Consider the following 18,303-nt stretch of genomic DNA (forward strand, 5'->3'; position numbering starts at 1 on the left):
CATCTTCAGCCTACAGGCCTAGCATATCTGACAGACTGATCTGTGATGCAATTTTTCTAAAGACCCTTCCTACATTATGTTGGCAAGGATCAGCAGTCCTTTCTTTTGTGTCCTGCTTGTTAATTTTGGACAGCATACTGTTAGCAGTTGAGGCAAGGGCACTTTCTTGCCCAGTTTGCCACAATGAAAGTAAACTCTATAATGAGTTTCTTCAATGTCCATCATCTTCTATGAAGTAGATTTGTCCTGCCAGGAGCAGACATGTCTCATTATCATTAACAAAAAGAAAGAAATCTATGTTATTAAAATATGTTAAATGCCATTTTCTGTAGATCATCTCTGAAGTGTTTTAATATGATCTATATATCTAGGATATATCACTGTTTGAGCTGGAAAACATACCTAATATAGCTATAGGTTTGATTGTAATGACTAACTACTGACTTTCATTTCTTTACATTGTAATTAGTTGGTAATAATAACTTTCAAGAACTAGCAATTTGCCTTACATTGTTAAATAACTATATAGGTACAATACCTTGAACAAGATTAGAAATATATATACAATATTTTCTAACAAAATCAATCTCAAATTTGTATCAATATACATAATTTGTATACAATATAGAAAAAGTCAATCCAATATAAAATATTTAAAACTAGTAGTTGCCTTTTAAAAGTAGATTCAAGCTGGGCAGTGGTGGGGCATGACTTTAATCCCAGCACTCGGGAGGCAGAGGCAGGTGGATCTCTGTGAGTTTGAGGCCAGCTTGGGCTACAAAGTAAGTTCCAGGAAAGGCGCAAAGCTACACGGAGAAACCCTGTCTTGAAAAACCAAAAAAAAAAAAAAACAAAAACAAAAAAAGTAGATTCAATAATCTACCTTTTATCGTATCATATCTATATCTCTTTTTTTCAGAGTAGATTCAATAATATACCTCTTATCTATTTTCTCTTTTTTTCTTTTTCTTTTTGTTTTCAAAATAAGAATGCTGAATCTAATCTCCTTTGTAATCAAACACCCTGAACAATGACAATTATCCATATCCCATTGAATGACAAAAAACACCCACTCCAACTCTTGGGAATGTAGGCATTGTGTTTTAAAATTAGTTCCTGCTTATTGAGGGTGAAGGCATCTTTGGGGATCCTTAAAAGAAAATTTGGGGTTAATTGTCAAGTCCTTGGAGAGGTGGCTTTATCATTTGTTGTCCAGTCTTTGCATAATGGGAAAATGTAGAGCTTGTCTCAAGTCCATGCTTGAATAGTCTGTGAGGCTGGATTATCTCAGCTAGCCATCTTGAAATTGTCCTGAGAAATTTGCAGTCTAAAGCTAATCTTTTGGTGGTGTTTGTTAGCTTAGTAGTATTATTATTGTCTATGTGGAATCATTGTTGTGGGGCCCCATCATCATTTTGGAGACTTCAAAGTCACTGTTAGGCGTAGTCATGGTTCCTTGAAGAAAACTGATAGAGACTCAAACCCAAAGTCATTTACAGGAAGCTAGATGAAGGCTTTTTTCTTGGATTAGTTAGTATTCTATATGACCATTAATATCATGACAAGCGTTTAATATATATATGTAAATCTTATAAATATTGATATTAAATTCATACCTTAAGAAAAGTTTTAAAGAGTCAAAAAAAAAAAAAAAACAAAGACTTATGAGATTAGTGGCAATAGAATAGTCCCTTAATTTTAGTTTTTCTTATGTTCTATATCGGGTGGTTCTTCTGACATGAAACAGATTTTGTATTTTCTTTTAACAAGCATGTGTAGCTGGAGACCGTCTCTCCAGCCCCCACCAAGCCCTGTTAGACAGCCCACTTATAAAATAAACACATAGATGCTTATGTTATTTAAACTGTTTGGCCATTAGCTCAGGCCTACCATTGTCTAGCTCTTACTCTTATATTTATACCATTTCTATTAATTTATACTTTGCCATGTGGCTCATGGCTTACTAGTACCTTACATCTTCCTTGTCATGGTGGCGGCTGGTGTCAGAATTCTCTTCCCTGCTTGTCCTATCTATACTTCCTGTCTGGTTACTGGCCAATCAGCATTTTTTTTTTTTACACAGAGTGATATTCACAGCAAGCATGTTTGGATTTAGAGAAGGAGAGAGCCATGCTCCAAACTCCAAAGCCAGCTTTAATTTTTAAATGAACTGGGAATACATAAAGACCTTAACCAGTCATCTCCTGTGGCTAGTCAAGTTTTCCATCAAAGCAATTAGGATACCAACCCACCAACATAACCTTTGACCTATAGTCTGTCCTGCCTATGGGATGGGCTGGGGTAAGGGGTGGTATAGAGATCGAAGGAATGGCCAACCAATGACCAGTGCAGACTGAGAAACATGAAACAAGAGTAAGCCCAATCCTGACAATGCCTGGACCACCAGCACCCAGAGGCTAGATAGTCCAGAGACCTAGGATAGAGTCAAACATGAATGGAGGAAAAAAATGTCAATGTAATGATGCCTAACAATATTCTGCTATACTCATAGGTTGGTGCCTAGTTCAATTGTTATCAAAGAAACTTATCCAGCAACTAATGGAAACAGAGACAGTGACCCTCAGCCAAAAATTAGGTTGAACTTGGAGAATCCTATAGAAGAGAAGGAGAAAGGATTGTAAGAGCCAGAGGGGTAAAGGACATCACAAGGAAACCTTCAGAATCAACTAATCTTGATTCATAGGAGCTCACAGAGTCTTAATGCACAGTCAGGCAGCCTGTATGGTACTGACCTAGGCACTCTGCACATATGTGACAGTTGTGTCTTCTTATGGGACTCCTAACATTTAGAGCAGAGTTGTGAGCCTAGCCTTTAACTTCTGAGCCATCTCTCTATAGAGTGGAGTTCTAATACTGGCACCAAAACTACACAGAAAAACTCTGTCTCACAAAACCAAACCAAACCAAACCAAAACCAACAGCGGCAAAAACAACAAAAACAGTTGTTGCCAGGTGGTGGTGGTGGCAGCGGTGGTGGCGGCGGTAGCGGCGCACACCTTTAATCCAGCACTCGGGAGGCAGAGCCAGGTGGATCTCTGTAAGTTCAAGGCCAGCCTGGTCTCCAAAGCAAGTTCCAGGAATGGCACAAAGTTACACAGAGAAACCCTGTCTCAAAAAAACAAACAACAACAAAAACATTTGTAGCAGGGTTGGTTGCCTTGCCCAATTTTAACACAAGTGGAGAAGTGGAGATGGTTAGTCTTACTGCAACTTGATATGCCATTTTTGTTGCTATTTATGGGAGGTCTGCCCTTTTCTGAACATGTAGCTAGAGTTTTCTCCAGTCCTGCATGGCCCACTGTCAAATCTCTCTCACCCGCCAGTCCCACAGCTGATCAGACCCAACCAAGTAAACACACAGAGACATATTACTTATAAACTGTATGGTCATGGCAGGCTTCTTGCTAACTGTTCTTATATCTTAAATCAACCCATTTCTATTAATCTATAAGCTGGCACGTGGCTTGTGGCTTACTGGTATCTTAACATCTTCTCATGGTGGCAACTGGCAGTGTCTGTCTGCCTCAGCCTTCCACTTCCCAGAATTCTCTTCTCTGCTTATCCTGCCTATACTTCCTTCCTGGCTACTGGCCAATCAATGTCTTATTTATTAAACCATCAGAGCAACACATTTGACATACAGAACATCCCACAGCATGAACAGAAATGGAAGAGGATTAGAAGCAAGGGGCTAGGAGGAGAGGAGAGAGAAGACAGTGTGGCTGGGATGTAAAATAAATGAATTAATGAAAAATACAATAAATAATCATTTCATGTGTGTATATATATGGGAGGCTCACGAATCTTGTCTAGTACTACCTATGCTTCATCATGTAGCTGATCATATATCTCCTTCTCTGGTCAACAGTGCCTGAGCATAAACATGTTTCCAAGGTTACAGTTGTGGGCAACAGCTATCAAACTGTTGCACTCAATCAATTCTGAAATCTATGCTTGTAATTGGTATGCTGCCAGTTTCATTATATTTATCTTTCCACAACAAGTCAAAGGATCACAGTTCAAGTGATAAAGAGACATACTTTGACTCTTTAATGAAAAGAATTACAAAATCTTATGAAAAAGAGTAGATTTTCAAAGGGATAAAGTATTATAGCTGATATCACTATTCATTAAGAGGATACTATATTGATTCATATTGACTAGTGTCCTGCAACTTGCATAAAAGGTTGTAAAATTGTCAGGAAGAAAATTATAGGCTGAAATGTATTGTTCATATATCTGTATATATGTATATTCATCACTGCTGTTTTTAAGTTTTTTGAATACATTTAAATATATTCATAATTTGTTGTAAATTGATTGTGGAAATGATTAGATTGTTTTCCCACACTAGTGAATATTATATCTTTTCCATAATAATCTTACTTAAAACAGTAGCTAAATACTAGTGTAGGCTTATTGGCATTTTTATTTATCAGAGTGATGCTAGACCATGGCCAATCAGCAACAAAATTAAGTGTCAATAGCATAACAACAAAGGTTTGTTTCTTTACAAATCAACGTTCAGTTTAGATGTGCAGATACTCCTCTCTGCAATGCCTGAAGATCCTATTTATTTCTTTATTAAACAGGGATTTCAAGGTCATTGAAGTAGAAGGCAAGGAAGAAAAAGCTGTAAGGAAGCATAGCTGTTTCAGACTGGTAGTGACATATGTCTCTTTTGCTCCCATTTCATTGCCCAGAGCTAGTCATAGTCTTGAACTTATCCCAATCTAATTATAAGAAAAGCTATAAAATGGAGAGAAATGCATAGAATCTTGGTGAGCACTCCCTATGATGCATCTTTGAATCTGCATATTCTAGGGCAATTACCTTTATTGGTTATACTATAATAATGTTTTCTTCTCATTAATCTTTTGGAAAATGCTCCCAGATAGCATTAATATGAAAAAGTGTTTTCAAAGATATTAAGATCTACTATTTCTAATAAACTTTTTACAATTTTTCAATTTTCTTTTAACCACTTAACATGCTTTATGACAACCTAAAATTCATAACTTTTATGACATATTAGATATTTATTTTATGGTTGTGACCTTGGAATTTTATCTAGAAGAGTATACAACTACCTGTTATCTTTTTATACTTTTGATTTTAATTATTTAATACTTAATTAATTGTTATTTTTGTGTTTTTGTAACATGCAATAAGTCTATATTTGACCTAGGTAGTATTCCAATTTACTCAGTGCTCCATAAGGCAGCTCATAAAAACTACCTTACTTCAACAGTATGAGCAAGTACAAGGGCAAAAGACAGAACAACCTGCTTACTGTCTGATCTTGGAACTGACATTCAACCAGTCCTCCCTTGTTTTACTCATTAGAAGGAGCTCAATATATTCTCCCTACAGAAAAAGAGAAGTATTCTCCTGAGAAACATGCATACATACATACATATATGAATATGTGTATACATACATATATAATTACAGACAGACATAAATAAATAAGTAGATAAAAGATTTTTATATGAATTGGCCCATGGGGATTGGAGGCCAAGAAATACTATTAACTTCTGTTGTTAAGCTGCAGAGTCAAGGAAGTCAGTGGTAAAATTTGGTTTGTGTCTAAAGACCTGAAAATGATGATAGATGATGGTTTAATCCTAGTCCAAAACCAAAGGATTGAGAATTAGGACCTCTGAAGCTCAAAGGCAGGAGATAATGGTGTCTGAGTTCAACAAGACACAGAATATAGCTTTTCTCGGCCTTTTTTCAAAAGTTTATTTTCTTTATTAAGAAAATTTCCACCCACAGATCCCATCTCCTCCCTCCTCTCGCACCCTAGCCCTCTCTCCCAAGCCACCCCATATCCCCACATCTCCCAAATCAAGGTCTCCCATGGGGAGTTAGCAGAGCCCGGCACACTGAGCCTAGGCAGGTCTAAGACCCTCAGCCAGCCTTTTTATAATGTTTAGACCCTTATCAGATTGAACACGACTGTCAATATTGATACACATGTGAATGTCTCCAGAAACATTCCCATATACATACTCAGAAATAGTATTTCACCAGTTATGTGGATGTCTCTTAGCCCAGTCAGATTGACACAGAAAACAGAACATCACAGAAGGTGATTACACTAAGATGTGGATGCTAAGAGGTAAAGAACAGTGAAAAGTGTTTTAGAATCAAATTAACACAATTTTTAAATATAGAGGCCTTATATTTGATCAAATATACATGCATAATTAATTATTCCAATGTTTGTCTGACGTTAATTTGAATAACTTTTATTTATAAGTGAGACTGTTGCCTCTTAAAATTTAAAGCAATAAATTTTAAAATATATTAAGGAAATTTGTGAAATTAAATGTTAAGAATTCATCTAGTCTACAAAAATAATTTTGTAGTGGAAGATCTTATTAGAATAAACCTTTTTAGAACTCTGGAGACAACCAAACTCAGACATTGTGAAAGAGTTCATTATTAATCTTTGAGTAATTACATCCTTGTTTCTGTACCATGAGAGGGAAAAGTCAAGAATAAACTAATAACACCAGGGCTTTCTAAAAGGAGAGCTGGAATTAACGATATGCTTAAGGCTTCGAATCCATGCCTTGTCCCACCTCACTTTACTAACCTCTTAAGACTGTGAATGAGGTTATGGAAACAGACCTCCAAAGCCATAGAACTAACTGTTAGCTAACATATTATGTATAATGTGTCACTTAAGATCACTCAATAAAAAAAACCATTGGAAATAATAATTCTTAAGGACTCTACAAAACTTTAAATACAGGTAGTAGGATCAGGCAATTAAAAGAGCTGTGCAGATGCAGACCTTACTGTCAAACTTGGCCTTAGTTCCCAATAGCTGTCTGACTTCAGCTAGCTACCTGACTTCTGTAAGTAAGCTTCAGTTTTCATATTTGCAAATTAGGGAGAATAAGGATACATAATTCATGGAGCTTTCTTGAAGAGTTAAGAAGAACAGTAGTTAATAGTTTGACAAATAATGAAATGCTAAGAAATGGTAGTTTGTTGTATTTACTTGGTATTTCAACTGCTTAAGACAAGATTTTATTCAGCTTGTTTCTTCTTACTTTCTGAATTTTTCCATTTTTCCAAACATATCTTTAACCTCAATATACTAAAGAATATGGAGTAACGATTTGTAAAGTAATTAATGGATAAGATTCTAATCAAATATTGCTTTAACACTAATTTTAATTGATACATGTTTGTTTTTATTTGTGGCATCAAGTATAGTAATCTAATGCAAGAATTGAATGAAGGTAATTAGAATTTTCTTCCCCTAAAATATTCTTCATTTTAATGCATTGGCCACAGTAGTCATTTTGTAATTATATAATAAAATTTTGTGCACCATAGTTATTACTTTTGACTAAATTTATTTTTACATTTTTCTTTAACTTTTTCTTAAAATATAACTGTTTACAAGCATTATACCTATGAACTGTAGTAAGTGATGACAGAAATCCCTAAGGAGTAGCATTTTAAACAGAATCAACACTGAATTATGTTTGTGATTCAGGCTTCCAAGGCATCTTCACATTAAATAGCTTTATTTCTGTTTTTCTTTTTCATTCTATAGTGAGAAAGAACTATATATTTCCCACTCATTAAAGGTGCTAGCTTTCAGTTTTTTAAGCTTTACTAACTTAGGTACACAGAGAAGAAATTGCCAAGATTGACAATAAGGCTGTAAGTCTTTTTCTGGGTTGTTTATATTCCAAAGTGCAAAGCTCTTGAGTAGTGTGAATCTCTATAATTACATTTCTCCAATCAGAAGTTTTAAAAGTTTTTGCCTTTGCCGTTGTTCATTTTCTTCATTTAATCAGTGCCACCTAACAGTACCTGTAGCCTATCGCACACTCATCAACACCATGCTCTAATTAGGGTAATAAGAAATGAACTGCATGGAGCAACTAAAACTCAGTCCTCTACTGTAAACTATCATCAAAGTCATTTGAAATTAGAAAAATCACAGGTTGTGTTTAAATGTATAGTTGAAAAATTATTTATAACAGAAGTATTTTGCTGAAATATAAAATAAATCTACCACATTAGAAAAATGCAGCCATAGTTACAGAGATTCAACTCTGTGAAGTTAATTATATTTTCAGAATGGATTGAAAAATCTAAGAATGTCATTAATTTTCTTTGTTTTCTCCAGTACAGAAATATGAGTACTTGGCACATGGTAACGTATCATGAAAGACATGAAGGACTGAATTAACAATCTAATGCAACATAAGGTACAGAGGTAAAAATATATGGACTATTCTCTCTCTCTCTCTCTCTCTCTCTCTCTCTCTCTATATATATATATATATATATATATATATATATGTATATATACAGGAAACATATTAATAATAATTAAGTTCTCTCTCCATACATATTAATATGTATGTATATATTAGTTATTACATGTTATAAAAGTAAATACATTTCATCTATAATAATCCTTGATATGTTTTGAAAGGATGAAACTGGGGAAGCAGATGCTAAAAACATAATGGAGTAACCAATACAGAACTTTCTACTCTAATAAATGCCACAAAAAGTAGAAAAATATTGGAAGCAGTCATTTTTGATTAATCAGAACAATGGATAGGGCAAGACTATGCAAAGAAAGATGATGTTGACTAAGACAGGAAGCACAGGAGGTGACTCCTGCAGTCATTCCAGCTTTACTACCAGGAAGCAGTTTTACACTGTAGCACAGCAGGAACAAACACCAAGTATAGTACTGTTATTTCATTCTGCTTAAGAGACAGAAAATAGAATCCATGTATGTGAAATGAGTGCAATTCAACTAACAGGTAATAGGATTTTAGCCATAAAATAATGCAAACTGTGTTCAGTGCAACTTCAAATATCCACATAGTCTATCACAGTTTCAACAATGTGTAGAAGTACAAAGTTCAAAATCTCTCCAGAGATTCATACAATCCCTTTTTTTTTAAACCCAAAGCTGTCCTGTGTCAAAAAAATCTCAGATTAGATAATCCAGATTTGATCAGAAAACCTCATACAACTTCTCTGCTTAATGAGTGTAGCAGTAAAATTCCTAAAGACATTTTACAATCCTTTTTTTTTTTTTTACAATCTTCTATAAAGTCAAAATCAAAGAAACAGATCACAATCTTCCAACATATAATGGCACAGCTTTTTTTTTTTTTACCACTCTGAAACATAGTAAAGAGAGCATAGTGAGGAAACACTGGACCAAAACAAGACCACAAACCAGTTAGGCAGTTTTCAAACTCTGCATCTCCATGTCTGATGTCGAAACCCTCTTCCTATCTGCAACTCCTTTCAGCTTTCTTGACTGCAGCACACTTCTTTCTCTTGGGCTGCTTCTACTACCTTTTAGCAGCTTTCCTGGGAGGTATCTAATGACTCCAGCATCACCAAAATCTTGGAGTTTCCAAAGCAATCCAGGCTTCACTTTCATAGCTTTACACAAGGCCTCTCTGAACCTTCATTCAGAGATATCCCTGACACACACCTGGCCTCAGCAGCTTTCCTCAGTTTTGGAGGGAGATTCCACAACCTTTTTCTTGTATCCTTGACTCTAAAGCCAGAAGCATGTGACAAAAGATGTAAAGTTCTGCTGCTTGGTGGGGTTGAGACATGGCCCTCTCATTTAATTGCATATTGACCAGATTTCTGTTTTCCATGGTTTCCTTCATTGCCTAAGCTTGGCTGTTCTGAAACAGGGTCTATAGACCAGGATGGCCTCAAACTGGAAGATTTACTAGCTTCTGTCTTCCCAGTGCTGCAATTAAAGTTATATACTACCATACAAGGCTATGAGCTTTTCTTTAATCCCATTTCACAAGTTGGACGCTTAGCTGTGTGGAAGCTTGCCCTGAGTTTACCACTGCCTTTATTCTATTTCTTAATTTGTTTATCTCCTTGAACACAGAATTTAGCTCCATTGCACTTCCTGGTGTTCCTTTTCTCAAATTTTACATTTTGTGTTTTTCCTTACTCAGCTTGCTCCTTTTCTTTATAAATCTTCATTAGAGTGAACACTAATGAAGACATGACAGAGTTAATACTAGAGAGATTTCCTCTACCAACAGAATTAATCTAAATATCTTCCCTTTTGCCTCAGTCAGACTCTTCTGACAAGGGCAAAAAGTAGCCACTTTCTTCACCAAAGTATCACAAGAATGATCTCTAGACAGCATACAAACATTCTTCTTCTTTGGAACTTCTTGAGCCAGGCTCCCACAGTTCAAATCATTCTCAGCACCACTGTCTTCCACGCTTTTACTAGTACAACCAATTAAGCAATGCTTTAAAGCATTCCACTGTTTTCCCAACACAATGTCCCAAAGTCAAAATTCCTCCAAACAAAAACATAGTCAGGCCTGTCATAGCAATACCCAGTTCCAAGTACCAACTTCTGTCTAAATAAGGCCATCCTATTCAAATTATAATAATGGTTATATACATAAATATTCACAGATAGTATTAAATGTCCAATTTAGTGTACACATGCATACTTTCTGTCTGTTTCAACTGAGAGGATCCATAAATTGTGCCACCCAAGGAGCAATCTAGCATTCTAGATTTTGCTTTCCAATATTATTTTTCTGATAAAAAAACCCATTTATCCTTGTTTTGTGCTATTTATTCAGGAGTGTGTGTGTGTGTATCTATCTATCTATCTATCTATCTATCTATCATCTATCTATCTACATCTGTGGCTCCTCAAATATTTATTGAAAATCTAATAAAGTTTTATTAAGATTTTTCATAATTTTCCAAAAAGTTTTACTATTATAAACTCTTTCAGTTGCTTCTGGGTCCATTTGACACATCCCTATTAAAAGAATCAGGACTGTTTCCTAAGGTAGCTTATTCTAGGATGCAAAACAAATATTTGGAAGAAGCATAATGTATTCTACAGAACTAAAGAATAAAAAAAAAATCTGTAAAACAAAATGATGAGAGTATGTACAATATGAAGCATATAGGAGTCAACAGAAAGAGCCCAAGTGATTAAAACTGTGAAAATTTTTAGCTACAGAATTAATAAGTTAGTATTAAGTTTACAATTAACATCTTTTAGGACAAAGTTATATCAATAAATTACTAAATAAACAAAGGAGAATTCACACACACACACACATACACACACATATGTATATAAAATTCCAAATATTTTTTGTTGGAACTATGTAATTAAATTTTTGTTTCAACACCCTTCAACTTTGAATGTTAATTCCACTTAATGATTTGTTTGAAAAAGTAAGGAAAACAGAGGAAGAATCTTGAGGGGGCACACCCAACTTTGGCCAGAGGATTAAGATTAAGCTCATTCTTGATATGCCATGTGGTATAATGCAGACTGGATATAATATGATGAGAAATGGTATAGCCCAGGCATACTTCTAAGAAAGTCATATTTTTATGCCTATAGATTTCTCCTTCTTCCTCTTCTTCTCCTCTTCTCCTCCTCCTCTTCCTCCTCCTCCTCCTCCTTCTTCTTCTTTTTCTTCTTCTCCTTTGTGTTCTTTTTTCTCTTTTTTGAGGCAGCATCCCATGTAGTTCAACCTGGCCTATTATATGCATAATAGCTGAGAATGACTTGAACCTCTGATCTCTTGCCTAAGCCTCATCACACTGTGACTATAGGTGTATGCTATCATGCACAGTTTATGTGCTACTGGAGACCAAACTCAGGACTTTGTATATGCTAGTCAAGCACATTGCCAATTAGGCAACATCCCCTGTACCATAACTTTAGTTTAATAACCAGAATAGCATCAAACTCATCCCAGTCGAAGAATATTCCACAAAACATCACATCCATACCATTCAGACCTATCAAAGTCTGCAAAAACATGGACACTGATGTCACTTAAAGGAATTAAGGAAACACAAGGACTATTGTAATAGATATCCTACATAAGATGTTTTCACATAAAAATGAATATCAAATAAACTATAGGAACTACTGAACAATGTACAGACTATATTGCTATTGGCTCTTTTATTGTTAAAACAGCACCATTACAGTGCAGGATGTTAACAGTAGAGAAAACTAAATGTAAGGTATTTTTTTTTAATTTGAGACCTTACTGTACTATATTCATATCCTTGCAGTTAATCTAAATCTTTAAAAATATGCATTAAAATCAAGTAAACATCAAGGATCATTAGACATTTTACACAACATAATAAATGATGAAAAAGAAGAAAGAAAAGGAATGGGATTAGGCAAATGTTGGAAGAATTGATGAATAATATCTTAAAAATTAATTCAAAAACCGAAATTCATTAAACCTAGGAATTTGGTGATAACCAAATATGCTGTCATGAAATAAAAAACAATTGATGAAAAATAAAGTCAAAAGCAGCAAAACAGAAATATGTATATAATACAAGGAAGCATTTTTACAGATTTCTTGTCAAGAATTATGAAAGAAAGAGATATTTCAAGAAAACATAGAAAGTGCTAAAGCAAACATAAAACTGTAAATGCACATTTATGTTTAAAAAAATGGTCACTTTGCTGTTGAAACACAAACATTTTCTGAGACAAAAATTAAAACCATGTTGAGTATTGGAACTGGGAATCCTGAACTGTAAGATGAAATACGAAAGAGATTTCTTCATACTGAAGGAAGAGGATACATTTCTCACAGAATTTTAAATATACACAGATTAAAGGAGCTTGAAGTGACAAATATGTGCGTTAAATTTTGAAGACTATTCCATTTGGAGAAAATGGCAAGACATGCAACTATTATGGATGAAAGGGTAAATGTTACTATGTCTCTGACAGCCTTCAAAAATACATACATTTCAAACATCTCATGAGAAACATTTGTAACATATTTGTAATATAGACACAATGACTAAGTATCTTGAAATGCACAATTTTCCAAACAAATAGAATCAAATGAGTAAACTCCAACCAGATTCATGTGTACATATACATACATATTTTAAATGGAATTAATATTTTATCTTGTGAGAAAGGAAACTCTGGGCCAAGACAGTTTTATTGGTGTTTTCTAAGAAGTAAAAGGTGTGAAATTCATTTCTAAATTCATTTTATAAAGCTAGACTTATGGAGAATGGTAGGAATGATATTACCTCCAAAATATGTAAACCCTAACCTTCAGGATCTATGCCTATGTTGTCTTTTAAACATTTGGTTTAAGTATCTTGAGATTGGAAAACTGTCCAGGACTAGAAGCCTAGGTAATCACAAAGGTCTAGAAGCACATAAATAAGGGACGTGGGGCACCTGTAGCAGAAGTCAAGTTGATGTAATTTTTTTTTGGGGGGGGGAGAAAGGCCAAGAGTCAAGAAAGACAGGCAACCTCTGGATGTGTGAGAGTTAAGAACAGTTTCTTTCACAACGGCTTTATTTATTTATTTATTTGTAGCAAGAATCTTAAAGAGTTCTTATTAATGAAGTCAAACCTGAGGCCAGTTATTGGGGGTGATTGCTGGAAGATCAGAGAAGCAGAACAAGCCACAGCTATCTCACCTTGCTAGTTCCTCAGGTGATCCTGTTTCCTCAGGCTGGATGCTTCTGAGTCCTCCTCCACATGAATCTCAGCTGAACTGTGTTGCTCCGAAGCCTGAACACTTAACCAACCAGATGCTTAACTAACTACAAGCTTTACACTAATTGCCCTGGTTTCTGGTCTCTATGCCTTATATATCTTTCTCTTTCTGCTGTCACTCCTTGGGATTAAAGGTTGGGTTTCTGGGATTAAAGTCATGGGTCACCATGCTTAGCTGTTTCTAAAAGTGGCCTTGAACTCAGAGATCCGCCTGGCTCTGCCTCCCAAGTGCTGGGATTAAAGGCGTGCACCACCATCGCCGCCCAACTTCTGTTATGGCTTACTCTCCTCAATTTCTAGCCACCATTTTTGGCTTTGTTCTAGTGGCTGTCTGTTCTCTGACCCCAGATATATTTATTTCGGGAACAGACAATATTTCAGGGAACACAATACCCACCACATTTATTTATTTATTTATTTATTTATTTATTTATTTATTTATTTTGGTTTTTTGAGACAGGGTTTCTCTGTGTATCTTTGTGCCTTTCCTGGTACTCTCTTTGAAGACCAGGCTGGCCTCGAACTCACAGATATCCACCTGTTCTGCCTCCCGAGTGCCAGGATTAAAGGTGTGTGCCACCACTGCCCGGCCACAACAGGGCTTTTAAAAAATAAACTAATGTGTATGTTTTACATCCAGGCTGCAGTTTCCCCTCCCCTTTTTCCTCCTAGTCCCTCCCCAACTCCCAACCTGTTCCCAACCCCCAATTCCCTCCTACTCTCTCTGTTCTGGAAAAGGGCTGATGTCTTCCAAGGATATCTACAAATCATGGCATGTGAAGTTGCAGTAAGGCTAAGCACATCCCATCTGCTTGTATTAAGGCTGGGCAAGGCAACCTAGTATGAAGAATAGGGTCCCAAAAGTCTGCCAAAGCATTTGGGACAGCCCCTGCTCCCACTGTTAGGAGTCCCACAAGAAGAACAAGGTACACAACTGTAACATACATGCAGAGGGCCTAGGCCAGTCCCATGCAGGCTCTCTGGTTGTCAGCTCAGTCTCTGTGAGCATCTATGAGTACAGGTTAGTTGATTCTGTGGACTGTTTTTTTGTGATGTTCTTGACCCCTCTTCTTCATGATTCTCTGAGCTCCACCTAATGTTTGGCTGTGGACCTGCATTTGTGTCCATCAGTTGCTGGATGAATCCTCTCTGATGACAATTTGTCTAGGCTCCAATCTATGAGTAGAGCAAAATATCATTTAAGCATCATTACATTAACATTTTTTTCCTCCATTTGTGTTTGATTCTATCCTTAGTCTCTGGGTCATAGAGACTGTGGGTCCTGGTGCTCCAAGCAGTGTCAGGGGTGGGCTTACCCTCTCAGCATGGGTTTTAGGCTAAACCAGTCATTTGTTGTCCACACCCTCAATCTCTAGGCCACCCTTACCCCCCAGCACATCCCATAGGCAGGGCAGACTGTAAGGTTAATATGGCTGGACCACAGGGCTTTTAAAACTTTTCCATCCATAGCCCCATTCCATGCAAGGCTTTTTCTGTGACTGTGGGTACTTAGGACTATAAAAAGGGTATACAAATCAAAAAATGATTGATAATAAACCATAAATAGGTTTATGTTTTGTTTCTAGAGTATACATTAAAAACAACAACAACAACAAAACAAAAAACAAAAAAACAGAATGTGGTGTCATGTGCTTGTAGTCACAGCACTGGGGAACAGGACACAAACAAATTGTGTGGCTCACTGGCTAACCAACCTAGCCTATTTGGTAAGTACCAGGCCAGTAAGGGAAGTGGGCAGCACCTGGGAAGCAACTGAATTTGTCCTCTGAGTATTCACATGCATGCTCACTTGCAAAAACATGCACATACACACAGAAGGAAATTTATTTTAAAAGAACTCTCAGGTATACACAAAACTTTACCATTTATTAAAGAAAATTTGCATACAATGAGATGGATTGGCTGTTTTATGTTAGAAAATGTATATAATATTTGCTCAACAATTGGTAGTGCCTTCAATATTGAAAATGGAGAGCATATACAATATTTTTTCAGAGGTGATGGACAGTTTGATTTTATCATCACTGCTGAGAATATCACTTCAAATAAATATATAGCACCAAATACCAGAAGCATGTTATAGGTCATTTCAGAAATTATAGGAAATTCTGTCTTGATCTCAAGCCGAAATTCATTAAAGTACTTTTTAAAATAAAACATTATGAAAAATTAATGAAACTCATTTTTTAAAATGAAACTCAAAACTAAATCTTAAAACTCAAACATTCCAACACGATATAACCCAAAAGTAGATGTAATAATTTCATACTTACAAGCTGAGGAATGATGACTAGAAAGTGCATTTTTTTCCTAGCCAGATAATATTCAGTACTAAAAGATACATTAAATGATGCTATGGTAATGAAGAGAATGTGGTGCTCATAGATAAAAAGCACTGTGATATTCAACATTTGGATAATAGTAAACAGAAGATAAGTAAAAGAAGCTGGAATATATGGCCCTATCTAGGATTTCCTGAAAATTAAAATGAATCTGTTAGATCAAAGTAGATCAATGATTTCCTCTGGGTGAGAGAAATGGGTTTTATTGCAAAACATGAGAAACATTTGGGGTAAGAAAAATAATCTGAATTTTTGTTGTCACAATGAACACATGATCTATAATTGTTAAAATGTCAATATGCATGCATTTTTAAAATGACAGTAGCAAAAAGTTTATTAGGTTTTCTGTCATCTTGGGCAATACTAAGTGGACCAAGCCCTTTTATTTTGGATTTTCCTTTACAATTGTGGGTGCTGTAATCTCCCCAAGGCCCTATGCACCAAAATCCTGCATGCTGTAAGCACTTAGATAACCTCATCTCTCTCATCATACCTGAAATGTTTTGGAACCTGGGATAACATTTAAATGCAGGAGGTAACATCTAGGACTCAGTTTATTCCAGTTCTCTTATTTACTATGTCTGTCTGTGACAGTTGGAAACAAACTTCAGCTCCTTTAGTCTCAGTCTTCACTAACATAATGTGGGCAGCAGTCACTACTTGATGATTATTCTGAAAATCTAGTTCATCACACAACTTGGAATATGATAGACAAACATATTAAAATACAAGTTTCATAACTCTTGCTAGATAAATGTCTTCTGATAACTACTGCCATATCCTACCCCACTTTATCTCTGTCAAATGCAATTCCAAACCTAGTTGTTTATTACTTGTTTTATGGAAGAAAGTTAGTCAATATAAATTGCATTTTGTGAATTAAAATTAACCACTAACCAATGTTGAAGACATGTTATTATAAGACTAGCCCCCCAGTTTTCCCTTTAGCCATTACAAACTAGGCAGCTTATTTGGTATCTTCTCTTAGTTTGAACTATTAAAGATGTATGTTTTAGGAGTAGGTTGTAACAATTTTCTCTGCAAGATCATGTCATGAGATAGTGGTGTGCCTATTGTATCAAAATATTCTAAGCATGATCCCAGACCCTTTTGATCACACAGTTTATTTTCTATTTCCATCATTGCTGTCATGATCCTATGAAAGGAGCAGTGAGATATTGTTATAATAAACTAGGGATAAGTTTTGTTGGGAATATATGTTGGCTACATCTTTGACTCAACTTTTTACTTCCTCAACGATTACTGTATTCTTATTAAAAAATGGAAAACTTATAAATTATACTTTTCTACTGATAAGATTGAAAGGAAGGAGTAATACAAAAGATATAATTATGATGTGCCAAAATAAGTTCATTACAAGTTGTTCTCTTTTTAAGAATTTATTTTGGATGACATTTAAATTAAGTTGCATTTTAATTAAAAAACAAAGGAAACCCACATCACTAACTAACTTTGCCAATCAACCTGTCAATAGACTATCAAAATCTTTAACAAGATAAAATTACCTCTCTATAATTCTTCTGCCTAGGCAAGGCATGAAACCCTATCCATGAAAGAAAACTGCCCTACACATAGCATTCTCTTTCTATTCAAAAGGAAGAAGGATAATATAAATCTCAGATGTATTAATCATAGGTATTGTGTACCAAGGTTAAAATATTGTCAATTTTCCTTATTTATTTTTTTATACTCAATTTTCTACACAATAATATTAAATGACTTTCTAGGATCATAAAACAATTGTTTTAATTGAGAGACAATGGTTTCAAAAGCAAAGTTTTGGGGAATAGAAATATATTGGTAGAAGGGAAATATAGGAAGTAAAAAATAACTTCAAAGACCTGGAGTACTAAAATAATTGCAAAAGGTCAGTGCAACTGAAAGGAAAAGCAGTGTAATAAAAGAATGTTTTTCAAAGATAATTGTGGATAAAGAAGTAAATGGTGGAAAGACCATAAGAAATCTTTGTCGTTGACTTCAACTTTTAAGGTGAATTCTATGAGAAAAGATGTGATCTCATCTGGATGTTGGTAACCAAACTAGTTAAAAAATGGATCAATTAGAGAGATTTTGTAAATATAGAGACTATAAAGGTATTTGTAAAACAGTTTAAGATATAAATGCGTGCATGTTTATACCACAGCAGCAATATTCATAGTAAGCAGAATGTAGAAATTACCCAAATTCTACTTAACTATAGATTGAATAAGCCAAATGGCACCAATTGGGGTATATCGTGTGTGTGTGTGTGTGTGTGTGTGTGTGTGTGTGTGTGTGTGTGTATGCAAATTCAATGGCATTCACACAAA

Source organism: Onychomys torridus, chromosome X, assembly GCF_903995425.1.
Source record: "Onychomys torridus chromosome X, mOncTor1.1, whole genome shotgun sequence".
Taxonomy (NCBI): domain Eukaryota; kingdom Metazoa; phylum Chordata; class Mammalia; order Rodentia; family Cricetidae; genus Onychomys; species Onychomys torridus.